The sequence below is a fragment of the Pseudorca crassidens genome, chromosome X, assembly GCF_039906515.1.
Source record: "Pseudorca crassidens isolate mPseCra1 chromosome X, mPseCra1.hap1, whole genome shotgun sequence".
In the NCBI taxonomy this organism is placed as follows: domain Eukaryota; kingdom Metazoa; phylum Chordata; class Mammalia; order Artiodactyla; family Delphinidae; genus Pseudorca; species Pseudorca crassidens.
In genome coordinates, this window is record NC_090317.1 from 128376045 (window position 1) to 128404021 (window position 27977).

The 27977-nt window shown below is 39.5% G+C and overlaps 1 long non-coding RNA gene across 4 annotated transcripts in view; it reads left to right on the forward strand.

Moving 5' to 3' along the window:
• LOC137217625 (uncharacterized) overlaps positions 1 to 27977 on the forward strand; it is a 212442-nt gene that overhangs the window by 169425 nt on the left and 15040 nt on the right. For 2 of the 4 annotated variants that reach the window (XR_010940152.1, XR_010940151.1), the window contains exon 2: positions 2563 to 2655. The exons of the other annotated variants lie outside the window; for them this stretch is intronic. This is a non-coding gene — a long non-coding RNA (uncharacterized lncRNA). The remainder of the gene's footprint in view (positions 1 to 2562; positions 2656 to 27977) is intronic. 4 annotated transcript variants of the gene reach the window in all.

Sequence of the window (27977 nt, forward strand, 5' to 3'; positions counted from 1 at the left end):
AAATGCCAAGAGTGACAGGTTTGAGGGACCCTGATGTTAAACAACTTGGGATACAAGCTTGTGGTGAAAATGAAGGCATAGAGGAGGTAGATACAGAGAGGGAGAAAGATGGAATTGTCACGTCAAGAAGTTACGAGCTGAATTGGCAGGGTGAGAAGTAGTTTCACATATGCACTGAAGACAGGCTAGATTGGGTAAATGTAGATGAGGGTGAACATAGTCAATTAAAAATTATATAAGTGGCATTAAGGTCTAGAAAGCTCGGGAGGATGCTTGTAGGGTTGTGAGTAGGAAACCAATCTTTATAAGGAGAAAAAGAAAAAAGCTGTGAAGGAGAGCCTTGAACTTGGGGAAATCCTGTTGATGTGTTGGGACATCACCCATAGGTAGTTTGTATCCGCTGACAGCGCTGGAGGATGGGAGCAGCCTTGTTTGTGATTCTAAATCAATCGTATCAAAGCAAAGGCAAAACTAACAGACCCTTTTGTGCCAGCTTTTAAAAAGAGATGAGTCTTGGAAGAGAGAACCTTCTCAATGATCAGCCATGCATTATTGAAGGAAGCTAAGGGGGTAGCAGGAGAAGAGCAAACTCTTTGTTCCCACTGGCTGGCATTCTTGTCTACTTCTGATGCCTCCCATGGGAGTCACCACTTGTGACTTTGTTTCAGGCGCACATGACTCTTCCTAAAGAAGCCTAAACATCCTCCTCTGCCTCGAGCAACTAAGATGGAGCGTAAAGGAGACTGTCCTTGAAAGGAAAAGTTAAGCACAAATGCTAGGATTCTGAAGCAAGAAAACGGCTTGACAGTAGACGTCCAATTGTGGGGAATTTTTGGACCATTCACATCACTGTTTGCTTTTGTTGGCAAGGTTAGCTTAGAGCAAGCAAAGCACTTTGAAGTATTTTGTTTAGACAGGAGGAATGAGGAATTCATAGACTTTGAGTTGGAGAGGACTTCAGAGGTTTTCAACCTGGTCTCCCACCCAATGGAAGAATTCTCTTCCATGGTCGCCATTGGCCTCCAGCCTTGGCCCAGCGTCCCGACGTCCCAGTGTTCCTGCCTTTCATGGGTCGGCTCTCTGTTTGGCAGCCCTGGTCATTAGGACTATTTTTTCAGCCTTGGGATTTCACCTCCTTTGCTCTGGGCTTTCTCTCTGAGCAGGAGAAATGAGAGCTCCTGCATTGATGACTAACTGGGCAGTGGTTCAGGAAGGGTCCTGGGCAGGACTGAGGATTCTCCACTCGCTGAGAAATAAACGTGGAACGACTTTTATTTTCTCTAGTGACAGCTGTCCTGGGGATCTCTGGAGCCCCTCTTTTCTGTTCGATGTTGAAATCTCTTGAGGATGTCTTTTATGGTATCTTATTTAATTCCTATTACTTAAAGACTGTACCTGTACTGCTGTCCATCTTGAACTTAAATTTCTTACTGAAGTAAAAACTCTTCCTTCTTGTGCAACCCCCAAGCTGGCTGGACTTGGGGACTCTGAGGCCTGGAGGGCGTGGCAGTGAGGACAGGCCCTGCACTCTGACTCCGTCTCTGTCTGAACTCCCCTGGTATTGGTGCAAACGTGAGCTGGGTGGAGGGAAAATACCAGACGCTTCTCTCCGTCACTGCCCTTGGCCGAATGTTTCAACCCTCTCTATTGTCTTTGATACCCCAGGCCTGCAAATATTTCAGCACAACTTTCATGTATTCTTTCCTTCCATTGCTTCTCATATAACAAGGCCTCACATACTTTATATTTTAGTTCCCTCAGATTAAAGAGTCTACCAGTAAAAAAAATATGAAGTATTCATATTTATAAGACTATCAGCTCTTCCCAGAGTGTGTTCCACCTCACGAAACAGAACAAAATGTAACTGCCCACATTGGCACATAGAAACTGCATTCTATGGTGAAACAGTTTTAGGAAAATGCTTCCTTCTGTGTTTTTGCCCCTTCCTTTTCACTGAGGATTTCCATTGCATGTTAGCATATTAAAATCCCCAGTAGCCTTGCTTCACGTTGACCCCAACTTGTCTTAAACTTAATTGGCCATGGAGCCGTTTTTATCACATAAAGTGTATTACACACACAGTGCGTAACCCTCTAATACATATTCATATACATCTAGTAACAAAATATGTAACCGAACAATTTGTGCAAATTATACTGTTCCTAATATTCACCGTCTTAAGTTATAGACCAAAGTACAAATATTGTTAGAGATCCTGAGTCTGGCTGAATCTTCAGGTACCCCATTAGGAGACCCCCAAAGGTTTCTAGCTTGAGCTTCTAGCTCTCTGAGTTCTAGGCCACGTGAGGGTTTAACCGCTGACTTGAGCCATTTCAGGTTTATAATCTCACCTTACTTTTGTAAAGGGACCATTTTTTTTCTTTTTACAAATACTTCCCCTCGCACATCATTTTCCTTTTTAGTCTCTCTTCACCAACCAATTTCAGACACATACAAGAACTATGTAATGTGTTGCTCCAAGGTGGAGGAAAACCTGGTGAGAGGCTCAAAGCTCGGTTTTGTGGAAGAGAATTTGCTAAATTCCTTCCTCTTCCTTTTCAGCATGAGTTCATGGGCTCAGCCTGGAATACCTACCTCCCAGAGGGCAGGGAGGAGTGAGGCCTGCCTTCAAGCATTAGCCAGGAGGTAGGAGAGGTAAAAGTAAACCTCTGAGCCTCAGAGCCTACCTGCATTTACTGAAAGGTCCTCGCCACTTCTGCCCGCCCACGTTGGCTTAGGTCAGTATTAGGTGCCGTGAGCAAAGTGATATGTAGCACAAGAACCAATCACACATGAACTGGAGGATTCAGAACTTCAGAAGAGGAAATCAGCATGTTAGTAATCTTCTGGGAAACCCAGACATGCTTAAGGGGGCTGAAGAGGTTAGATAGCAGGTATTTTGACAATGTAGCTTACATTTGCTGTCAAAACCAAGTCAAAAATGGCAAATAGCTGGGTTTTCAGAGAATTTGAAATGGCAACATTTAGATAATTAGTGCAGTACGGACAGCTAGTTGTCCCGTAAATTACTCAGGAATGCTATTTTTCTTAATACTAAAACCTCTGATTTTTAAGTGGGTACCTAGGCTCCCAGAATGAAGACTACATTTCCCACTCAGCCGGGCAGCTTGTTGAGGTCCCGTAGCTAAGCTTTGGCCAGTGGGCCAGATGTGGACACGATGTGAAAACCTGGACTGTGGCTTTAAAAGAAAGGAGTCTGCCTTCTCGTTGGCACAGGGGTGGTTAGGGGTTCAAACTGGCAGTTATGCTCATGAGACACAGTCTGGTTTAATCTAATATTTACTTAGATTTTAAAGTATTTTTATGTTAAAAATAATCACAGATTCAAAAGAAATTGCAAAAAAAAAAAAAAAATGTACAGGAAGTCCCATGTAAGCTTCACCTGGTGTCCACAGTGGTAGTATCTTCTGTAACAACCATAGTGTCATGTAAACACTAGGAAATTGACGTTGGTACCATCCGCAGAGCGTATTCAGGTTTCACCAGTTTCCATGCACTGGCGCGTGTGTGTATTTTATCGCACGTGCAGATTCTTGTTACCACCACCATGATCGAGACACGGAACTCTTCCGTCAGCACAAGGGCCCCTCACGCTACGCTTTTATAGCCACACCCATCCCTAAACCCTGGCAACCACTAATCTGTTTTCCATGTCTATGATTTTGTCATTTCTGGAATGTCATTTAAATGGCATCGTAGAGTACAGGACCGTTTGAGACTGGACCCCCCCCCCCCCCCCAGTATTGTTCATCCAGATGGTTCGCTTGAGAATTGTCCAAGCTGTCGTGTGTATTAGTGGGCTGGTTAGTTTTTTGTTTGTTTTAATTTTTATTGGAGTACGGTTGCTTCTTTTTTTGTTGTTAATTTTTATTGGATGGTTAGTTTTTAAGATGATGTGGGACAAGATCTATAAGTAGAAGAGATCTTGCATTTTCTCTGGAAGCTCAGCAGCTCCCCCAAGAACCCAGCTTCCCTGGTCTCCTTGGCTACACAGAGCATGGGTGGTTCATGCATGTGAAAACAAAGATCTTGATGTAGAAAAGCTGCTGCCTCAGTTTCCCATCTACCTTTTACATCATGACGGAAAGACACAGTAGAGGGAACCTCAATCCCTGCTGACTTTATGCAGCAGGGCCACTGTGCCAGTCTGGAATTAGTGCAGGACAAAAGTCAACTTTTATCTTGTTTAAACCATTAACAACACGAGCCTCTTTTACAACACTCTGATCCACTATACTTAAATACAAACTCCAGATGGAGGTTTTTTTCCCTTTGGGATTGGGTGAAAACAAATTCAGTACCCTTATAATCATGAATAAGGCTAAGGGACAGTCTGTCAAACTACCCAGTGCTAAGTACATAGTTAATAGCTAGAGCTAGCAATAGAGATTTGCAGATCTGCAAATCATTGAAGGCTTGGAGGAGACAGGCGTCATTTATAAGACTCTACGATCATGCAGTTCATGATTGGAAAAGCCAGAGGGTCATGGAGACTTATAATAGATTATCTGTTATTAAATAAAGCAATAGAAAGGGAAAACTTTTTGACGTGGTCCACATTTCTAAATAAATAACTAATAAATAACTTTGCTGACGTATACATGGCAGCAACGCAGTCCAATTGGTAAGATGTCTCAGAGTCAGACTGCCTTCATTTTACAAGTGGGCACAGTATACCTTTGCTCACCTGGGTCAGGGTTATGCCAAAAGATAATAATTGCACATAACTCAGGTGGACAAGATACAGGACATATGGAGGTCACTCTTAGACCTGTACGTACCCCATTATATTGATGATACCCTCGTTAAAAGAAAATTTACAGGAAGATAAAACGTATTATTCAGGGTCTGAAAAACTAGAGGATGGAGTCTTAACACAGAAGAAAATAAAAAGGAACTCATAATTAAGATATATTAGGATATAATTTGGAGCTCTGAGGCAATGCAAATTGTAAAAGGAATTAAGGGGGAAAAATGGTAAAGTGAACAGACCCTCATTTGCCCTGCAGCAAACAGGAGCTGCTTCTGGAGGATTCTTTGGCCTGTGTATATCTGTTCTTAATATGGGGGTGCCCTTTACACCATTTAAAAAATACCTTGGGGAAAGAAGAATTGTATCTGGAATCTAGATTAGTTACAGATGGCTGCAGAGCAGTGTGCCTTTGGTGCCCCAGTCTTACATGAATCCACTTTTGAAGTGTAGGTATTTGCATCTCCCAGTAGGTGGATGGTGTCTTCCAGGTTGGAAAGGATTGATTAATTGCAACTTGTGGGGTTTCAGCTCAGATTCCAGGGGCTTTAGGCAAACTATACAATCTTGGAAAAACAATGACTCTCTGAAATCAAGGCCTAATGGGATGGCTGTTACAACGCTATGAATGGGGCAGCTACTTACGCAGAGGTCTGATTAAATTCAGAGCAGCGTGTAGGGATCGGCCAGATTTTCCCAACTGGAAAGCCAGTGGGCATCAGGAAAGAGGCCCTGGAGGTGTGTCTGCACTTTATGATGGGATGAGCAGTCAACACCAGCATGGTCGTGACTCCAAGCACTGCCCATCTTCCTAACTGGAAAGAGACATCTGACCACGGGGACAAGTCTGAGAGGTTTATAGAGGGAACAGAAAAGGCAAATGTAGTGCCTTCATAACCAAGAATGTGTCTTAATGGAAGAGCTGTTCTCCACCTCGTGAAGGGATAGTCCCTTGACATGCAAGGTCCTGGGGGCAGAACAAAAGGCAGAGAAATTACATGACTCATCATTTCATAGTTTTGAAGGTTTGAGAGTGGAGGTAGAAACAAAACAGAAGATCTGTTTGGAGACAGGAACTCTGGGAAACAGAGATTAATAGGGCAAAACCAATTTGGATATTTCATGAAGCCCTTCCAAAAGGGAACTAAAAAAGTAATGATTAAGTACATAACCTCACTAACGCCATAACAACTCCGTGTAAAAAGAAAGGGCAAAGGCAACAGGAAGTACCCCATTACCTGGTCCTTTCACAGAGTGGTTAAAAGTTGGGCTCACTAGAAATCTGTGCATTTCAATTTTGGCGTTATAAGCAAATGGAGAGAAAAAAAGGGGGCAGTTGTCATAAAGAGGCGTTTTACTTTTATATAGGTAAGGTCAATAACGTTTTATTTTCTTTTATATCTTATTGATTTTATATCCGAGTAAAAAGACCTCCTCTGTTCCCAGTTTATGAAGATATTTAGTTGTGTTTTCTTCTAGCACTTTGATGGTTTAATAACTGTAGACTTAAATGTTTGATCTATTGGGAATTCATCCTATTGTGTGGTGTGAAGTATAGATCCAATACCTCATGGTTAACCCTTGTCTCAACATTATTTAGCAAGGAGTTCATTTTTCTCTAGCAATTCAAGATACCACCATTATCATGTATTAAATCTCCTTAGGTATTGTGTCTATGTCTGGACTTTCTATTTAATTCCATTAATCAGTCTCTTCATAAGCCATTTATGGCTTCATGATATATTTTAATTAACCTGGCCTGGTTAATTAAATGAATAGGGCCTGGCCTCTGTTTGCTTTTCCGGATTAAAGTTTTCCTACGATTCTGTTTATTTTGCACATAACCATCAGAATCAGCTTTCTAATGACTCTCACCACTCTGTCCTCCCGCCCCCGCCAAAGTTGGTGTTTTTACTGGAATGTTGCATTTGTTAAAACATAGGGTGGGCTGACATCTTTACAGTGTTGAGTCTTCTTCGCCAAGAGCACCATGTGTATTTCCATCTATGCAGACCTCTTTTATGTCTTTTATGTTAATGGAGTTTTTTTTTAAGCTTCCTTCTAACCGGTGTTCACATTTCTTGTGTGTTGTTAGATGTTTTACCTTTCACTGCTATTGTATAAGCATTTCAGTCAGTAGTTTTTCTAAGCTTTTTAAAGAACATATATCAGAGCTATTGATTTCTGACTGTTGATTTTGTGATCCTGTTATGTTACAGCGTTCTCTTTAGTTTATTGTAGATTTTTTTTGGTTTGTTTCCATACCTTTTCCTGGTACACAGTCACATTTGCAAATACAGACGATTTCACCTTTGCTCTTTAACTTTATATTTAGTATTTTTCTCTTATATAATTTAATTGGCTAATACCTCTATTAAAATATTATATCGTAGAGGTGACGGGGCAGATGCTTCTTTTTCATTGCCATTAATACTTAGCCTAAGTTTATTATATTTTATCAAGTTAAAGGATGTTCCTCTATTACTACTTAATTGAGTTCTTTTGGTAAAGAATGATGCTTGAATTTTGAAATATGCCCTTTTCAGTATCTGTAGAGATGATCATTTAATTTTTCTACTTAGATCCATAATATGAGGAAATATAGGCTTCGTATTGAGCTAATGTTTAACTATCCTTTTATTTCTGAGAGAAAATATGCTTGATCATGTTGCATTATTTCATTAAAGTGCTGTGGGATTCTGGTGCTAATACTTCACTGGAATTTTTGCATTAATATTTACAATTTACAATTATAATTTATTTACAATTTATGGCATTTAAAATGATAATATTTACACTTTACAGTATTTACTATTGCAATATTGTTGATTTTGGAATAAATGTTATATTCACTTCATTAAAAGAATTTTTCCTTCTTTTTCTGTGCCCAAGAACAATTCAGATAACTTTGGATTTATCTTTTCTTTAAGGTTTGGCAGAATTTGTCTGTGGAACTCCCTGCCTGTTGTTGTTATTATTTGGTGAATTGCTCTATTTTCTCTATTACTTCCATTTAAATGATCTGATTTTCTGTCTTGTTAATTTTGATATTCTGTGTTTTCCTAGAAATCATTCATTCTCTCCAGGTTGAATCTCTGATCATCATTATTATTCTCTCTTTAGTTTTATATATTCTCCTTTATTTATTTATTTGGCTGCGTTGGGTCTTTGTTGCTGTGCGCGGGCTTTCTGTAGTTGTGGCGAGTGGGGGCTACTCTTGGTTGTGGTGTGCGGGCTTCTCATTGTGGTGGCTTCTCTTGTTGCGGAGCATGGGCTCTAGGTGCACAGGCTTCAGTAGTTGTGGCGCATGGGCTCAGTAGTGTGGAGCACAGGCTCTAGGCATGAGGGTTTCAGTAGTTGTGGCTCGCGGGCTCTAGAGTGCAGGCTCAGTAGTTGTGGCACACAGGCCTAGTTGCTCTGCAGCATGTGGAATCTTCCCAGATCAGGGATCGAACCAATGTCCCCTGCATTGGCAGGTGAATTCTTAACCACTGTGCCACCAGGGAAGTCCCTATATATTCTTCTTTAAAAATGAGTTTGTCTGGGACTTCCCTGGTGGTCCAGTGGCTGGGACTCCACACTCCCAATGCAGGGGGCTCGGGCTGGATCCCTGGTCAGGGAACCAGATCCCACATGCCCCGCAACTAAAGATCCTGCATACCGCAACTGAAGATCCCGAAGGTTGCAACGAAGATCCCACGTGTGGCAAAGAAGATCCCGCGTGCTGCAACAAAGACCTGGCGCGGCCAAATAACTAAATATTTTTTAAAAATGAGTTTGTCTTTTAAAAGTTTTTTTCAGAAAAACTCCGAAATTAGTTTATTAGTTGTATTGTTTTGTGTTGGCAACTCATTTACTTCTTTATGGATTCCTTATGATTTCCTTTGGTTTCTTTCATTATTTTCTTTCCAAGTGTTTGAACATCATGTTTAAATTATTTGTTTTCATTCTTTCTTAAGAATAAATATTTAATACTACACATTTTCTTCTAACGTTACTTTAAGTGCATCCCAGAGGGTCTTAAAAATAGTGGTTTTACTATCCTTGTTTTCTAGAGATTCTTCATTTCCATTCTGAATTTCCTGTGTGACTAAAGAGTCAAAAGCTGTTTTAAAATTTTTAGACCCCAAACCCGTTTATTTTTTCATTCTGATTTTGTTTATATTTTGATTATAGAGTGTTTCCTGTACTGTTTCTATTTTAAAAAATAAATTAAGCTCTTATTTACAGCCTAATATATGGTCATTTTTTTGTGTCTGCCCCCGTAGGCAACTGAAAAGACGGTGTTTTCCATTTTCAGCTTGCCAAGTTTGATGTCTTTCAGTGAGATCTACCTTCTTAATCATGTTAATGAGGTCTTCAGAAGTATATAGCTGCTCTTTCGTGGACTGGGAATGATGAATCTCTGACTCGTCATGCATTTTTGATTCCTGTAATTTCTGTTTTATGAAAGTTACTTATTTGCTGCATTAATATTTACAGCTACTATGTATTTCCTAAGAACCACAATTTTTAGTATTTTAAAGTGTCCTTCTTTGTTTTGTTAATGTCATTTTGCCAAGTTCTACTCTGTATACTCTTCAAATGGCAAGTTCAGCTCTTTTTTTTGGTATACATCTGGCATCTTGACCATCCTGTTATATTCTGCCTTTTTCTGAAACACACTGAGTTATACGTGTGGTTGTTACTAGCAGGTGTCTTCATGAAATATGGCCCTGCCTTTCAATGAACCATGCCCCCTGGTGTGCATTCCCTTATGTTGTCCCTTCCCGTTGATTCTTAAGGATTCTGGGCTGGCCGTGGGGCTTGTTTGTTTCTGGTAGGATGTGGTGGAAGTGATGCTGCCTGACTTCCGGTGCCAGGTCGAAAGAAGCCTACAGTTGTCACCTGGGTCCCTTAGAGCACTCATTCTGGGGAAGCCAGCAGCCACATAAGAAGACTGTTCTGAGACTGCCATGGTGTGAGGAATCCCAAGCTAAGCTTGTGGAGAGGCTCCTCAGAGAGAAAGAGATGCCTGACCAGCCCCTAGTGTTCCATCCTTCCAGGTGAGAGGCAGGTCATAATGGGGAGAAACCTTCCCTATCTGAGCCCTCAGGTGACTTCAGCTCCAGCCACAATTTGACTACAACTGAGTGAAGGACCCCAGGAACCTCCCAGTGGAGCCAGGTGTACCTACAGAGCTGTAAATATATATATATAAAGTATGGTATTAAGCCATACTTTTGGAGTTGTTGTTATGCGTGAATAGCTTACTAAATCAGTGTGTACTTTAGAGGGTTTGGTTAAGGATGTGTTTATTAATGTTGACTCCATGTGCATTTGTTAATGAGTATTATTGTTCTCTCAAGTAAGTTTACATTTTCTATTTTAATAGCTATGTTTAGAAAAAATCTCTCACTAAGTGGTCTGTGTGCTTTGCTTTTTGTGCATACGCTGTCTTAGAAGACGCCTGTGTTTGTTGTAAGGGTTACCTTCACACAACACATTTAACCTTTTGTTTCTTTATACATCATTTACTATTTTTCTACTCTAAGTAATGTAAAAATAGCAAATTTCCCTTCCTTCCTCTTTCTTTCTTCTACCCTCTGATTTCAGTCAATGATGTAATTTTTAGCATTTACCTTTGTCCTTTCCTAAATGATTGTACTTCCATGCTTTCAGCGTTAAAATGGCAAATCATTTTTATACAGTGATACTCTGAAGGCAGAACCAGACTACTCGACAGTTGAGGCTGTTTACTCCAGGTTTGTCTTTCATGTCAAGTGATGGAATGGTAATGAGTCACATCTTGAACCCTTCTCCGAAGCAGTTCTGCCGCCCAACTTGCTGATTCTTATACGTCCTTGTACACCAACACGTGTATCAAACAGCACTTATGTCTTTAATTAATATGCCTTCACCAGTCCATTTCAGTAACAATATCTGAAGTGCCTGAAAGCTACCTCTGAGGTGTGAGTTCCTGATTCTGCTAAGTAACCACCTCTGGTGTATGAATTAAAGTTAACCAATACACATATAGATATTCACTGCACTGTTCTCTACTGAACAGTTTTAAAAGTAAATTACCTCATGAGCAATACAACTTATCACGCTCAGAACACTTCATTATGTTCCCCAGTTTTTCAGGCCATGGCTTACATACAAAATCCTCACAGTTGTGGTGGAAGGCACTGGAGTAAATTAGGTGAGGTTCCTATTATTGGGACCAGGTGTCTTAGGCAAATGTGCGCTTGTAGAATTTTATCAGTGGTAAACTTTCCTAAAGTTGGAAATGCAAAAAAAAAAAAAAAAAAAAAAGTGGGGGAGGAGGGAAAGAAAAAAGATGTGAATATTGAAATAGTTCTCACTTGTGAGTGTCTCAAGCACACTACTTCTTGCACTCATTTTTCTGTTAAATATCATAGAAGTCATGTTCCTTTCCCCGTCCCCCTTGAAGACAAGCCCATTAGCAGATCAGTTATCTACTTCTTTATCTTAGTGAGGAAACTGTTGAGTCTGTTTTCAGCAGATGAAAGGTCAGCAGGTAGAAATGGTTGGCCTCTCTTAGAGGCCTCAGGAGCTTGCTGTAAGAATTTGGAATTAGCAGAAACTAAAGATGTTACAGACATCTTGGGTTGGTCACAAGAAAAGGAAAATGGAAACAGAAATGGGGTGGGGTAACGCAGTTTCTGGTAGAATAAAGTATTATCAGTTTTTGGAAAAGATGGTAGAAAGATAAGTCTTCCGCGACTGTATTCTAGTTTTGGATTTATTAGGTAAACAGATCCTTTAGGCACACCTGGGAAAAGTGTGTTTTGTGGTGTTGGTCTTTGTTATGTAAGTGTTCCTGAGAATCTCAGCTATTTACAAAGGCATGTGGTAACCAGATGACCCAGCTTTGAAAAATGATCCTGGACACGTCCCAGAGCAGACAACCGAAATAGAGATCATTGTGATGTGACTTTATTTATCTTAACCGAAATTGCCTCCTTAGAGTGAGATAAATTTCAAAACTTTTCTCGTCTCAAAAAAACCCAAAAAAACAAAAAACAAAAACCAGAAAACTTTTCTTGTCTCCTTTACCTCACCAAAAATTCTGACCACAAATTCTCTAGGCAATCTTTAAAAAACCACTCTGGGGCTCTTCACTCTCTGAATAGATCCTAAATAGGTATTTCGGTTTATTTGTTTGTTTGTTTTTGGTATCTGTTTTACCTCCCGAGAGTAGCCTGTCAGCTCCTTGGGTTGCTGTCTTCATCTTCTCTGATTTTTTCAGGATCACACATGTGCATTTTTATGACCTGAAGAAATCTCAGTGTTGACCTGGTAAGTCAACAATTTAGCTTTAGAGATGAAGACACAAGAGGACAGATGTTACGCTACTTGCCCAGGTCATTAAGCTATTCAGTTGGACCTGATGAATTTGCCCTTTTGTAGGTCAAAGCCAGTCTAATTGGGAGTTTCACATATTGTTTAATATAAATGGCTAATAAAGATGATAAAAAATATATATATAATATATATATATTTATATATATATATATATAAATGTCTAGGAATGGAATCAGGAGGGGAGTGTGATGTGGGGTGTACTACAAATCTTGTCGCCTCAGATGTTTATGGACACAGTCGTAACATAAGTGTTTGCTGAGGGGTTAACAGAAAATTCAGAAGCCTCCAAATTAAATACTCTTTCTGTAACCTGTTGAGTTTCAGAAAGGGCCTTTTTGAAAAAAAATCTAAATACCAAATGAATGTTTAAAGTTGACATTTTTTTAGCTATGTTCTAAATCAGTACGTTGAAACATACTTTGGAAATTTAATGACTCTTTTGTTCTTGCACTGAGTGTATTGTGACCTATTAACTTTGTCGCTTCAATTTATCATGACTATAAATGGAAATAATTTTATAATATTTAATTTAGAACCAGCATTACATAGATAGATCTATAAATATCTTTAGAGCCCAAGAAGTCTTCTGATCTCAAATGTGAATATGTTATCTAGTGACCAGTTATTGGAATCTAGAGGTGGAGAAAGATGGTAACAGCGTATTCTTTTTATGAGAAGTGGAATTATGACTAATTCTTATTCTATAAACCTACAGGTATGTTATAGTAACTTTAAATTTGTTTCCATAGTGAGGATTGAGGTACTGCAGGTACTTGTACGGAATTTTAGGACGATTTCTCTCTCGTGGGGAATGTTCATGTCATGCTGATGAAGCAGGCTGATCATTTAGTTTTGTACTGATATATTTGACTCATGTTCAAAGACCAAACTGAAATGAAATGAAATTGCTTTTACTAAGCATTTTCTAGAGAAGCTTTCCCTTTGTATATCAGTAATTAAAGGTCAAAGAGAATAGAGTATTAAAAATGCAGGTCAGGAATGTGTGAGTCAGTGTGAAGCTAAATTTGAATCAATAGCTGAAGTTGCTAGATGGATAATGTGACCTTTTGATTAGATAGCTTGTTCTTTAAACAGGAGTGTTCTGTGTCACAGCTTATTTTTTCAAATCTTCAGTCATGTCTGTAACTAGTGTTTGTTCTAATAGTTTAACTTAATTTTTTTGTTTTTGTTTTTTGCGGTATGCGGGCCTCTCACTGCCGTGGCCTCTCCCGTTGCGGAGCACAGGCTCCAGACGCACAGGCCCAGCGGCCACGGGTCACGGGCCCAGTCACTCCGCGGCATGTGGGATCTTCCCGGACCGGAGCACGAACCCGTGTCCCCTGCATCGGCAGGCGGACTCTCAACCACTGCGCCACCAGCGAAGCCCTAACTTAATTTTTAAAAGATAAATGGTTATTCTTTGCATTTTATTGATTATTATTGCTGGAGATCCTTAGAACCTAGACTGGATCCTTAATTTCCATGCTTGCTTCTATATATTTAAATATATCTATATATTTTAAAGCACTTAGGAAGGTCTGGTTTTTCCTTATTTCATGATATATCAATTATTTTACTGGTCTTGATAAATTATTTTTTATGATTCAGTTTTACCTCTACTGTTGCCTTATTATCGATACGTCTTAAAATTTTATTGATTGTCCTATGGTTTAAAATATACTTCCTTTATTAGTTACAATATACCTACAAATAGTATTGTAACACTTCAAGTAGTGTAAAGACTTCATAGCAATATAACCCCTTTCCCTCTCTCACCCTTTACGCTAATTTTTTGGAATACAGTTTACTTTTACGTATGCTATGGACGCACACTACGTTGCTTCTATTTTTGCGTTAGAAAATTAGTAGTCTTTTAGAGCAATTAAAAGTAAGAAAACATATGTTCTACATTCATTTTTAAAATAATTTTATTGGAGTATAGTTGATTTACAATGTTGTGTTACTTTCAGGTATACAGCAAAGTGAATCTGTTATACATATACATATATCCAGTCTCTTTTAGATTCTTTTCCCATGTAGGTCATTACAGAGTATTGAGTAGAGTTCCCTGTGCTATACAGTAGGTCCTTATTAGTTATCTGTTTTATATATAGTAGTGTGTATATGTCAATCCCAGTCTCCCAGTTTATCCCTCCGTCCCCCCATACCCCCCTGGTAACCATAAGTTTGTTTTCTACATCTGTGACTCTATTTCTGTTTTGTAAATAAGTTCATTTGTACCATTTTTTAAAGATTCCACATATAAGTGATATCATGATATTTGTCTTTCTCTGTCTGACTTACTTCACTCAGTGTGACAATCTCTAGGTCCATCCTTGTTGCTGCAAATGGCATTATTTTGTTCTTTTTTATGGCTGAGTAATATTTCATTGTGTATATGTACCACATCTTCTTCATCCACTCCTCTGTCATTTAGGGCAATTAGGTTGCTTCCATGTCCTAGCTATTGTAAATAGTGCTGTAATGAATATCGGGGTGCATGTATCTTTTCGAATTATGGTTTTCCTCAGATATATGCCTAGGAGTGGGATTGCTGGATCATACGATAGTCCTGTGTTTAGTTTTTTAAGGATCCTCCATACTGTATTCCCTAATGCTTGTACCAATTTACATTTCCACCAACAGTGTAGGAGGGTTCCCTTTTCTCCACACCCTCTTCAGCATTTATTGTTTGTAGATTTTTTGATGATGGCCATTCTGACTGGTACCTCATTGTAGTTTTGATTTGCATTTCTCTAATGACTAGTGATGTTGAGCATCTTTTCATGTGCTTTTTGGCCATCTGTACGTCTTCTTTGGAGAAATGTCTGTTTAGGTATTCTGCCCATTTTTTGATTCGTTGTTTGTTTCTTTGATATTGAGCTGCATGAACTGTTTGTATATTTTGGAGATTAATCCCTTGTCAGTCGTTTCATTTGCAGATATTTTCTCCCATTCTGTGCGTTGTCTTTTCGTTTTGTTTATGGTTTCCTTTGCTGTGCAAAAGCTTTTTTTTTTTTTTTTGTGGTATGCAGGCCTCTCACTGTTGCGGCCTCTCCCGCTGCGGAGCACAGGCTCCGGACGCGCAGGCTCAGCGGCCATGGCTCACGGGCCCAGCCGCTTCACGGCATGTGGGATCTTCCCAGACCGGGGCACGAACCCGTGTCCCCTGCGTCGGCAGGCGGACTCTCAACCACTGCGCCACCAGGGAAGCCCGTGCAAAAGCTTTTAAGTTTAATTAGGACCCATTTGTTTATTTTTGTTTTTATTTTTATTACTCTAGGAGGTGGATCAAAAAAGGTATTGCTGCGATTTATGTCAGGGAGTGTTCTACCTACATTTTCCTCTAAGAGGTTTACAGTGTTCAGTCTTACGTTTAGGTCTTTAAACCATTTTGAGTTTATTTTTGTGTGTGGTGTGAGGGAATGTTCTAATCTCACTGGTTTACATGTATCTGTCCAGTTTTCCCAGCACCACTTGTTGAAGAGACTGTCTTTTCTCCACTGTATATTCTTGCCTCCTTTGTTGTAGATTAATTGACTGTAGGCTTGTGGGTTTACTTCTGGGCTGTGTATTCTGTTTCTTTGATCTGTGTATCTGTTTTTGTCCCAGTTCTGTGCAGTTTTGATTGCTGTAGTTTTGTAGTATATTCTGAAATGCTGTGTCTTTTTTCTCAAGGTTCCTTTGGAAATCCAGGGTCTTTTGTGGTTCCGTATGAATTTTAGGATTATTTGTTCTTGTTCTGTGAAAAATATCATGGGTATTTTGATAGGGATTGCATTAAATCTGTATATTGCTTTGGGTAGTATCACCATTTTAACAATCTTAATTCTTCAAAGCCAGTAGCAAGGAATATCTTTCCATTCTTTGTATCATCTTCAATTTCCTTTTTCAGTGTTTTATAGTTTTCAGAGTATAGGTCTTTGACTTCTTGGTTAAGTTTATTCCTAGGTATTTTATTCTTTTTGATGTAATTTTATTTTTTTAATTTTAATTTTTTTTGCTTTATTTGTTTATCTTTTTGGCTGCACCTCACGGCTTGCAGGATCCTAGTTCCCTAGTGAGGGATCGAACCCATTACCTCTGCAGTGGAAGCATCAGAGTCCTAACCAGTGGACTGTCAGGGAATTCCCTTTTTGATGCAGTTTTAAATGGGATTATTATTATTTTTTAACTTTCTCTTTCTGATATTTCATTATTAGTTCATAGAAACGCCAACAGATTTCTGTGTGTGTTGTTCAGCTGCTTGTGGAGCTTATTGGAATGGTGGCTTTATATCATTTATTATTTAAAAAAAGTGTCTGCCATTATCTTTTCAAATAAATATTTTGCTATGTTTTGTCTCTGTTCTTACTCTAGGATTGCAGTCACCCTTATTAGATTATTTGACATTGTCCCACAACTCTTGTGTGCTTTGTTCTTTTCTGTTTTTTCTCCATTCTTCTTTTTTTTAGTGTTTTATTTGGGTAATTTCTATTGAGCTATATTCAAGCTCACTAATTCTTGCCTTTGCTGTGCTGAGTCCACTGATCAGCCAGTTGAAGGCATTCTTCATGTCTGTTACCATGCTTTTAAAAACAAATTCTAGCATTTCCATATGAGTCTTTCTGAGTTGCCATATCTCTGTCAAAATTCTCCATTTCTTTTTCTGAAATTTTATTCAAGTATAGTTGATTTACAGTGTTGTGTTAATTTCTGCTATATAGCAAAGCGATTCAGTTATATATATATATATCTATATATATATGTCCATATATTCTTTTTCATATTCTTTTCCATTATGGTTTATCACAGGATATTGAATATGGTTCCCTGTGCTACATAACAGGACCTTGTTTATCCATCCTGTATATAATAGCTTGCATTTGCTAGTCCCAAACTCGCAGTCCTTCCTTCCCCCACACCCCCTTCCCCTTGGCAACCACAATTCTGTTCTCTATGTCTGTTTCATAGATATGTTCATTTGTGTTGTATTTTAGATTTCACATATAAGTGACATCATATGGTATTTGTCTTTCTCTCTCACTTACTTTGCCTAGTATGATCATCTCTAGGTCCATCTATGTTGCTGCAAATGGCTTTATTTCATTTTTTATGGCTGAGTAATATTCCATTGTATATATGTACCGCATCTTCTTTATCCATTCTTGTGTCGATGGACATTTAGGTTGTTTCCATGACTTGACTGTCGTAAATAGGGCTGCTATGAGCATAGGGGTGCATGTATCTTTTCGAATTATAGTTTTGTCTGGGTATATGCCCAGGAGTGGGATTGCTGGATCATATGATAGTTCTATTTTTAGCTTTTTGAGGAACCTCCATACTGTTTTCCATAGTGCCTGTACCAATTTACATTCCCACCAACAGTGTAAGAGGGCTCCCTTTTCTCCACACCCTCTTCAGCATTTATTGTTTCTAGACTTTTTCATGATGGCCATTCTGACTGGTGTGAAGTGGTACTTCATTGTGGTTTTGATTTGCCTTTCTCTAATAATTAGCGATGACAAGCAGCTTTTCATGTGCCTGTTGGCTATCTGTATGTCTTCTTTGGAGAAATGTCTATTTAGGCCTTCTGCCTATTTTGTGATTGGGTTGTTTTTTTGTTATTGAAAAATTCTCGATTTCTTCATGCATGTTTTCCACATGGTCCACTAGTATTTTTAACATATTATTCATAGTTATTTCCTGATATGCGTATATATACACATATGAATATAAATAGATATATTTATATATCTATTCCCTGTTTGATAGTTCCAGCACATTATTATGTCTTCATCTGGTTATGTTGATTGCTCTTTCTCTTGAATGTGTTTTCTTTTTTCTTCCCTTGCTTTTTTTGTATGCCTCACTTTTTTTTTTTTTAAACTGGATGCTGGACATAATGTGTAGATAAGTATGGACTGAGATAAATAATATTTATGCCTGGAACTGACACATGTCTTGTAGTGCTAGGCCATTAGCTTGTGGCTTGAGTCAGTCAGGAGAGGAACGGGATTTTTTTTCCTGTTGTTGTTATGGTGTAACTCCTGGTGCACCAGGAGCTTCAAATTCCTGTAGCATCATCTTTTGCTCAGGATTGAGACTGGTTTCCTGGAGGATTTTTCTCAGTGTTCCTGTCCACCCTTGGTTTCAGGCCTTCCTTGTATTCCTGCACCTCAGAGAGGGTTTCTCTTCTTGCTTTGTACCTCCTAAACTCGATTAATCACATATTCTTGATGATCTATTTTGCTGAATGTAGTAGGGCATTCCGAAAGTTATAAGGCACGGTCCCTGCCTCTCGTGAGTTTGTCAGTCACAGTTGAAAGATGAAACGTAGATCCATAGAGCAATGTGTGATACAGACAAGGTGTGATGTCAGCCCAGGATTTGTGAGGGACGTAAAGGTCAGAACAGGAAAGTCTCTGATTTAGCTTGCTCATGTACTTCCTCTCTCTTTACCATTTTTAGCAAAATATTTGACTTTTGGTTTTTTTACTTCTGTACTTGGGTAAGTTGTCAAAGGTGAGTCTCAGTGCTGTGAGTTGTCACAGTGATCGAGTAGACTTTCAGATCCATTAACCTCATATCAACCTGATGTGTGGGTATCCTCAGGGGTGTGAGGAAGTGTGCCAGGGATCTGAAAAGCTATAGGATAAACCACTCACCTCTCCATAGACCTAGGTCTGTGGTTTATGTGACTACAAGTAAGTTAAAAAATCCTGACTGTATTGAAACTTAAAATTTGCCATATTAAAACTCAGCTATAGGGACTTACCTGGTGGTCCAGTGGCTGTGACTCTGTGCTCCCAATGCAAGGGGCCTGGGTTTGAACCCTGGTCGGGGAACTAGATCCCACATGCTGTAACTAAGAGTTTGCATGCCGCAACTAAAAGATCCCCCATGCTGCAACTAAAGATCCTGTGTGCTGCAGCTAAGGCCCAGCACAGCCAAATGAAAAAAAAAAAAAAAAAAAAACTCCCCTAATTAATGACTTGGATAAGTTGTCAAAAGCAAAATTTGTATTAATTTCTTGAGATAAATCACAATTAAAAAATATAATTCCTTTGAAAGAAATTCCACACTGGTAGTATTGCTATGGCCTTCTTGTTCCCAAGGGATGTGCATCTGGCTCCGGTGCTGTTGGGGACACTTGGAGGAAAGATTTAAGAAGCCCTTAAGTTAGTTAACCCTCTTGTTGATGTTCTGTGCTCTGTCTCTGGCCTAAGATGGGGGTGGGAAGAGGCAAAGAGAGGAGCGTTTCTCTAGTGTGGATACTTGTGTCCTTTTATAAAAAGGGGTAGGGTAGGTAGAAGGGTGGGTAGTTTCTTTTGTCTCCATCCTTGGATCATGAGTCCTTTTCCTAAAATGTATACACACTAGGTATGACATGATGGGTGAGAGGATGTGTGCTTTCTCTTGGGTTAGTAGTTTCAGGATGGCAAATTTATTTGAAAGGAGCATTTTCATTTTATTTTTACTTAGCATTTATCTTCCTTAGTTCATGTTAACTTTCTGTGTTCTATTGATCTTACAGATTGGTTAATTTCTGTGTTTGGAATACAGTGACTTATTTTCCCACTATTTTTAAACAGAAAAATAAGCACAGTTAACTCTGCTGGTTTTGTCTGAAGCATCTTCTGCATGAAAGGACTTTTCATTAGAAGTGGCAGCTGAGTCCTTAGGGGACCTTCACAGCTATTCTTGTCCTCCTTTTACCAGAAAGCATTTCTGATGGGAATTTGGATGATTAATCCCATCAGGAGGTTCCTTCTAGCACATATTTACATTCATACATGTAAATTTAGCAGCAATAACATCTTCTGAACCACAAGTCATCCTCTCTGTAACTCCCTATGCTAACCTGAAATTAAACAGGGTGAAGGTATAATAGGGGTAAGAGACCATTTCTAAACTCCCAGTATCTAGGGTATATTTTCAGAAAGTTGAGTTACATTTTAGCTGAATAGGGGAGAATCGTAGCTTAAGATTCGGAAGTACTATTTTTAGAATGTAGAAAGTTTCATATATCTAGTTAATACTTACTCTTGCTTAGATAAAATGCTACTCAGTTATTAGTGGCTTACCAAAATATTTATTGCTCATTAAGTTCTAATTCTCAGGGTATATGCCTTAGTGTTCAAGAAGTATTTTTAATTTTATTACTGTACGTGCAGCTGTTTAGCTTTGATGTTGTTTTGGCGAGTCATCCAAGATATCTCATTTCTCAATTTACAAATATCCTATGTAGATATTTGTAAATTGAGGGATATTTGTAAATTGTTGTGTATGGAGGGCGTACACAACAGAAAATTGTACCACGAGCTCAATTTTAATTTCTATATTGTAAGAGAAATATGAATTCTACTCAGAATAGATAGGAAGTTTGTTCAGTGCACTTCACTTAACAAGCTTTTACATTTATATTATCTCACAAGAAAGAGAGTCAGGGCTGCTATCTGTACAAATGAACATACCTGAGTCCCTAAAAGCTGCAGGAGCCCCAGGAGTTAGATTTCTTCATCTCCTCTCTGGTTCTGAAAGATACTCCAAGGGGGTGAACTTGATGTTTCTGTAACTTTGGATGTAGTATCCCATGTCACAGAATATAAAAGAAGTCCTGGAAAAAAACACAGAGAAATTATACTTCAGTGACAGTTGCAAGAAGAGTCAACTCTGCTGTTTGGTTTCCCAGCTATTCAGGTTGTCCCATCTTGGTACTAGAACATGGTAGAGGTGAAGTAAGTTATTATTTTAGGTATATAATATAGCAAAATGAAGAAGGGCCCCAGTTCCAAACACAATATAATTTTTATCTATTTCAGAAAGGTTGTCTGACAACCTTCTTTCCATTAGTAGATTGTCATTGACTATATTTTCTCATTTCTAGAAATTGACTTGTCTCATTTTCAAATAATCTTGTTCTTTTCACGTAGTGTCCTATTTTTTTTGGTTGTTGTAGTTTCTATTCGTTTTTTTAAAATCTGTATTAGACGTAATAAAAGGAACTTAATCTTTAAGAAATAATCTCAGTTTTTAGGGTACAAATGATCTCTTTCATAGTGGACGCTTTCATTGTGGACCTTTAAATTTATTATGAGTTCGTCTTCAGTAGGGGTAGTTTTTTCCCTTAGTATTCCAGGTCAGGTTCTGGAGGAACTTCGTAGAATGATTTTGCATCTGCTTCTGCTGTGACTGATGAATTTTCTTTTGTTTTGGGATTCTCACACCATGCAGTTAATCCACATTTTGACTGTCATTTCATACATAAGTGATTTCCCCCAACTCAGAAGTCCAGGAGGATGGTTATAGTATACTTCCCTCTAGTAGGAAGTTTTTCTAGTCAATCTTTAGTGGACAGACAACTCCATTCGGTTTAATTCTGTCCTGTCACCTCATTAATACCCAAGGCTACATCTCCTATTCCACTAAACCCTCATCTCTTATTCCCTGATGTACACTCTGTTCCAATAACTCTTTCCCCTCCCCTGAATTGAGAATCCGCTGTTACCACCTGAAAGTGGGAAGAGCAACTGTAGTCAGTTGGGATTATTTAATGACATTACCCGGGACATGACATAGCTTCCACGCTTATGCCTGTCGAGGGCTTGTGTCTACATGGGAATATCCATTCTTAGTTCCCACTGAGCAAGGACCTCTCCAGGAAAAGGAGCCTGAAAATCTCTTGCATTTCTTTAACACAGTAGCACACACTCAGACACAGGGCGGAGTGCTCAGAGCCGAGAAAAAGTACATAAGCATTAACACAAGTTCCTACAAAAAAAGGGCAGCCTTTATAGAATTCTGTTAATGGAGTTTATATTGGTGCACGTGTGATAGCAAGATACCCACAGATTCTGTCCAGCTGGTCCTGAAAAAGATATCTGTCGTAGCTCAACAGGCTACAGATTCCAACCAGTATTCTTGAGATCATTACTAGCAGATGAGAGTCTGCCCTTGAAAGCGCTTACGAACTGCCATTGAGGGAGAAACACAGTGACGTAGCAGCTAGGCAGTGGCTTTGCAGCATCATGGTTTGACCATTACACTGAAGAGTGTTAAGCTGTCACTCCAGCCCTCCATGTGGCTAATATTTTTCATTAGCATTTCAGAGCTTAAGGAAGTTTCCTAATTCTAGTAGAGGCCACAAAGAAACACAAAAATACAGTTAAGAATGCCAGCAATCCTTGGAGAAATTAAAGTCGGACTGTAGTGCAGTGTGATCTCAAAGAATTAAGACCTTCAGGGCCAATGAACCAGAGAACAAAGCTCTCTAGATGATGGGTGTCTGGAGAAGCTCTAGACAGTCTTAATCACACGTGTCGTTATTCTTCTTCAACAAGAAAGCAGGAAGCAAATGGAGGTGTTGGAATACAGCTGATCACTTCTCACTGAAATACTAAGTATCCCATTAGACTTCATATGTCCAACTCCGAGGAAATATTTTGAACTTTGGACTTCCAGAACTACATATTAACATTTATGTTGTTTTAAATCACTAAATTTGTTGTAATTTGTCACAGCAGCCATAGGAAACCAATAACCAACATCTACAATATGATGTATTTTATTTACTTTGTCTGTTATCTATCTTCCACTGCTAGAATGTGGATGCCAGGAGGGCATAGCTTGACTATTTTATTTCTTACTGTGGCCCCAGTGGTTGGGCCATGGCTTGGCATAAACCAAGTTCTCCATAAATCCTTTTCAGTGGGCGTCATCATGAGAGGCTGGCTTGCGTGTCCATCAGGTTTAAGAAGTCCACCAACATGCCTGTTGCAGACAGGTTAATTTATTATTCCTTTCACTTGCGTTAGGATCATAGTAAACATTAAGAACTACTGCTTGCAAGTGTGCGTTATATGTGTTTAAGATCTATAATTCACATCTGCTAAATATGTAGGTTATTTAAGTTAATTTCTATCAAGTTTCTCTTGTTTGTATTTCGGATGTGTATGGGTATTTAAATAAAACTGATTCTCCCTGCAGTGAGGGAAGCATTTTTGAAATTTGTGGCCCATGAAACAGACAGGTTTTAAGGACAAAAGGAAAATTTAGAGTAACCTTATTTAAAAATACTTCTTTATCAGTTATAACTGTGTCCATCTTGGCTTAGAGAAGGTTAGCTGTGTGCCTTTTTCTCATTGTCTCACTTTCGTTATGAATCTTGTTAATGACTCCATAGAGACGACGCCTCTTTGTGCGAAGCCCTGGTGAACCTAAGAATTTCCTCTGGTGAGGCAGAGTTTGCAAGCATGCTGGTAATTTCTTTTTCAGGGGCCCAGCCTGGATGTTTTGTAACACCAGCTCTCTTTGAAAGCCGTCAAATGAGAACGAAGAAAGCGTAGCCCACAGTTAAACAGAACAAAGCCTCAGGCAGTTCCTCTGAGGAGCAATGTTTTTTGCCAGCCATGGCACCCCCTGTCTTTGTCTCTGGACTGTCTGTCTGTCGGTCTCTCTCATAGTTTGTTTTACTGGCCGTCCACTGGAATTTGGCAGGCTTTAGCTAAGAACCTTTGATTGAAGCATAGGTTTCATCATTGTGACATATATCCCACTTTGAATATTCTTTGCCTGAAATAACGCTATTCTTCTTCTATTGTTTTTTTTTTTTTCTCTCCCAGAATATGGATCTTTCACAGCCTTCTGGCAGTGTTGCGGTTTTTATTGTTCTTCAGTGAACTTAGAGTGCTGTCTGTGCTGCTTCACGAATTGGTTTCCATCTGTTTGCTTTCGTCCTTCCCGTGCAGTTTTCTGCTGCGGTGATTGCACTGTTGTGCTTTGTTCCAGAAAGTCCATCCCAGTGGAAATGGGAACATCTTGATGTGATCCTTCCCTTCAGCAGCAGAGACATGCACTGCGTCACCCGGCTTGTTCCTGGCTTACCAGTTGTCCTCAGGGGCAGCCTTAACCCAAAGTCTTTGGTTTAAGAGGCTTCGTTCTTATTGAGGGGAATCAGGGCTAGGTGGAATGAGGCCCACACAGGCACACACCTGAACAGCATTAGAGCAAATGTAGTTCCCGTGTTGAAAGAAACTGGAGCTGTTTCTGGGATATGAGCTTCATTCCTGTGTTCCTGCAGACAGCTGCCACCCACCCTCCAGGGAGATGAAGTCTTAATTCACCGTGTAGGCCGCGCTCAGCAGGGACATCTTGCCTAGCCCCTGGCTTCATTTGCTTCATTTCTGCTATTGCGTCAGCTGCTGTGGGCATGCAAGTGAGGATTGTTTATGAGTTTTGGAAGTGTCTCCTAGGCTGTGACCCCTAGGATAATTTTACTCTCTTCATGTTTCATTATGGATAGATTCGGTGGAGAGCTGGGCTACAGGACAACCGAGTTACCACTTCCATTTGGGATTTTAATTAGCTTAGTTGTGACTTATGTGGATGAACTAAAAAGTGCATCCGTAAACAGTGCTGTGATTGAACTTAGCCAGTGCCAGGTTCAACTGGCTTCATCTAATACCAAGTGGACATGTTTTTAGTGCTTTGGCTCTTATTATGTTTTCTTAAAACTGATAACAAAAGAACAAAACCATAACAAAAAACCCCTCCAGACCATACCAGACCCCACAGCTGCATAAATGATAGGCAAGACGAATGTTACAGTTATAGCCTCCATTTGAACCGAGTAAAAAATATGCAGGAATTATTTTGGCCTGGAATGAACTTTTGATTTCAAACACTGAGTCTGTGTCTGAATAGTATGCAGTCTGTGTCTAAACGTCCCTCTCTGTGTGTTATGGCTTTAATCGTGTCCCCCTCAAATTCATATGTTGAGGTTCTAAACCTCACGTCTCTCAGAATGTGACCCTTTATGGAGATTGGGTCTTTGCGAGGGAATCAAGTTAAAATGAAGTTATTTGTTGGGTCCCAATCCAGTATGACTGGTATCCTTGTGAAAAGGAGAAATTTGCACAAAGAGACAGACACACACAGAAGGAAGACCGAGTGAGGAGTCGTAGAGAAAACACGGTCATCTGCAAGCCAGAGAGGATGCCCTGGAACAGCCCTTCCCTCACAGACCTCAGGAGGAACCGCCCCCAGCCTCCATAACTGGGAATCAACAGGTTTCTGTTGTTTCAGCTCCCAGTCTGTGGTGCTCTGTTATGGCAGCTTTGGCAAACTAGTACATCATGGTACATTATCCCTTCTCCACGGACAGTTGGCCAGATGGTGGATCATCCCTGCCTCTTCCGCCCCCAGCCTGTGTTGTATCTTCACTTTTGAATTGCTGAGTAGTGCCTCTCTTTGCTGGCAGGTAGAAAAGATGAATGCTAACTGTATTAGTGGCCTATTGCTGTGTAACACATTACCCCCAAGCTTAGCAGTTCAAAACAACAAACATTTATTATCACGTATCATCTCGTTTTTGTCATTATTACGCATTTATCCTTTCACCATTTCCGTAGGAATGTGGGTACATCTCAGCCGGGTCCTCCAGCTCAGAGCCTCTCACAGGCTACAGTCAAAGTGTTGGCCTGCAGAGCCTCCAGGCTCACTTGGAGGAGCCTCTGCTTCCCTGCGTTCCTGCGGCTGACAGCAGGATTCAGTCCCTTTTTCCCCAGCTTCTGTCTTTCTTGTTGAGTATCAGCTGTCAGCCTGTCACTCCTTCTAGGCCGTCTTTCTTTTTTCTTCTCTTTTTGAAGATTTTCTTTGGTGTTCTCACATTTTGCTATGACTTTTTAAGGTGTTCATTTTTATTTATGAATTTTCCTTAGAATTTCTAGGAAATCTTGAATTTGTAGATGGATGTTTTTTACCCATTCTGGAAAAAGAACTTTTTAAAAAAAATTATTATTTCCTCTGCCCTGTTTGCTTTCTTTTCTTCTGAGACCCTGAGAAACCATTTTATATCATCTCTGCTCTCTGTGTTTCTAAACTTCTCTTTCATCTTTTGTATCACTTTGTTTTACTGTGCTGCATTCTGGGTAATATCTGCCCTGTGCTTCTGTTACCTAATTGTCTCTTAAGCCATGTTTAGTCTGCTGCTACACTCATTTATGGAATTTTAATTTTCTTTTTTTAAAATTAATTTTTATTGGAGTATAGTTGATTTACAATGTTGTGTTAGTTTCAGGTGTACAGCAAAGTGAATCAGTTATACATATACATATATCCACTCTTTTAGATTCTTTTCCCATATTGAGTAGACTTCCCTGTGCTATACAATAGGTTCTTATTAGGTATCTATTTTATATGTAGTAGTGTGTATATGTCAATCCCAATCTCCCAGTTTATCCCCACTCCCCTTTTCCGCCAGTAACCATAAGTTTGTTTTTTACATCTGTTACTCTATTTCTGTTTTGTAAAAGAGTTCATTTATACCATTTTTTTTAGATTCCACATATAAGCGATATCATATGATATTTGTCTTTCTCTGTATTATTTTACTTTCCATTTCTGGGTGGTTCTTTTCAAGTCTGTTAGGTCACTTTTATAGTAGTCTCTTTATATTTCATTCTTTTAAACATAATCAGCAAGTTTGTTTTGGATTTGTTGTGTGATAATGGCAGTATCTGAAGGTTTTGCAAATCTGGTTTTCTGTCTCGTTAATTCTCCCCTCACGATGCCTAGTTATCTTGTGTGTTTGGTGATTTTCTCTTACTTGTGAAATGTGCTTTATCCTTGGAAAATTATTGTGAGAATTCCCTAAGGCTTAAGAGGAGAGTGTGTTCCACAGAGAGGAACTGTACTTCTTCTGCTGGATTCTTGGGACCAGCGCTCATTCCACAAAATCTTGTAACCTTTGGTACAATAAGTATGGAAAATGAGAGTGACATTTGGAAATTTTTATGGTAACTTGACATTGCTATAGATAGCATCAGTGTGCTGTGTTTGTCCTTTTTTCCATATCATTTTTTGTGCAGTTCATTTTTATTGCATTTTACAAATGGAAAATGAAACAAAACAGTCCAGCACTTCACCATAGATAGTTTTAGAGGTTCTGTTTTGAGCTAAATTGATAGCTTAACTTTTTTTTTTTTTTTTTTTTTTTTGCGGTACGCGGGCCTCTCACTGTTGTGGCCTCTCCTGTCACGGAGCACAGGCTCCGGACGCACAGGCTCAGCAGCCATGGCTCACGGGCCCAGCCGCTCCACGGCATGTGGGATCTTCCCAGACCGGGGCACGAACCCGTGTCCCCCGCATCGGCAGGCGGACCCCCAACCACTGCGCCACCAGGGAAGCCCAGCTTAACGCTTTTTTGACTTTCCACATGATATGTATACTTGGCTTGCAAATCCATATGAGTGCTAGTTTTTATTACAGCTTCTCAGTATTTATTCCTTTGCTGCTTTTCTCAGGATCCAGGAAAGTGTCCTTGTAGTCCTTTTATGGTGAAGAGTCTATTTTGCTTAAAACTTACACTGAAGGTGTAGCATTTCAGATATCCCAGATTTGAGTAGAAATGTCCTCTATTAGATTTCCCACCCTGGGCGAGCCCTGGGTTTTGTCTTCTATCTCCTACACCCTATGAGAAATTAAAAACAAAAACTAAAATTCACCAGGTTGACCAGATGCCCTCAGGGAAAAAAACGGCTTTAACATTCTGTTCTCCTTTCTTGATTCTTGGCTTCAGTTTGATCTTAGCCTGATAAATGCATATAATCTTGTCAACCCTTTAATATTAAAATGCATATGTATATGTATATGTGTAGTTGTGTCCTTTTAACAAATGCAGAAAGAGGTTCAGTGAGAATAGAGGACCTCACTCAAGTTCTCAGATCAGGGTGAAGAGTGTGAATCCAAAACTAGGTCTGCTGAGGGTCTTCTAGCATCGTTCCTCCTGCCCTCACTTAGAGCAGGACTTCCTGGTGTCCCGCAAAGGGGACATCCTGTGGGTGCATATCGCTCA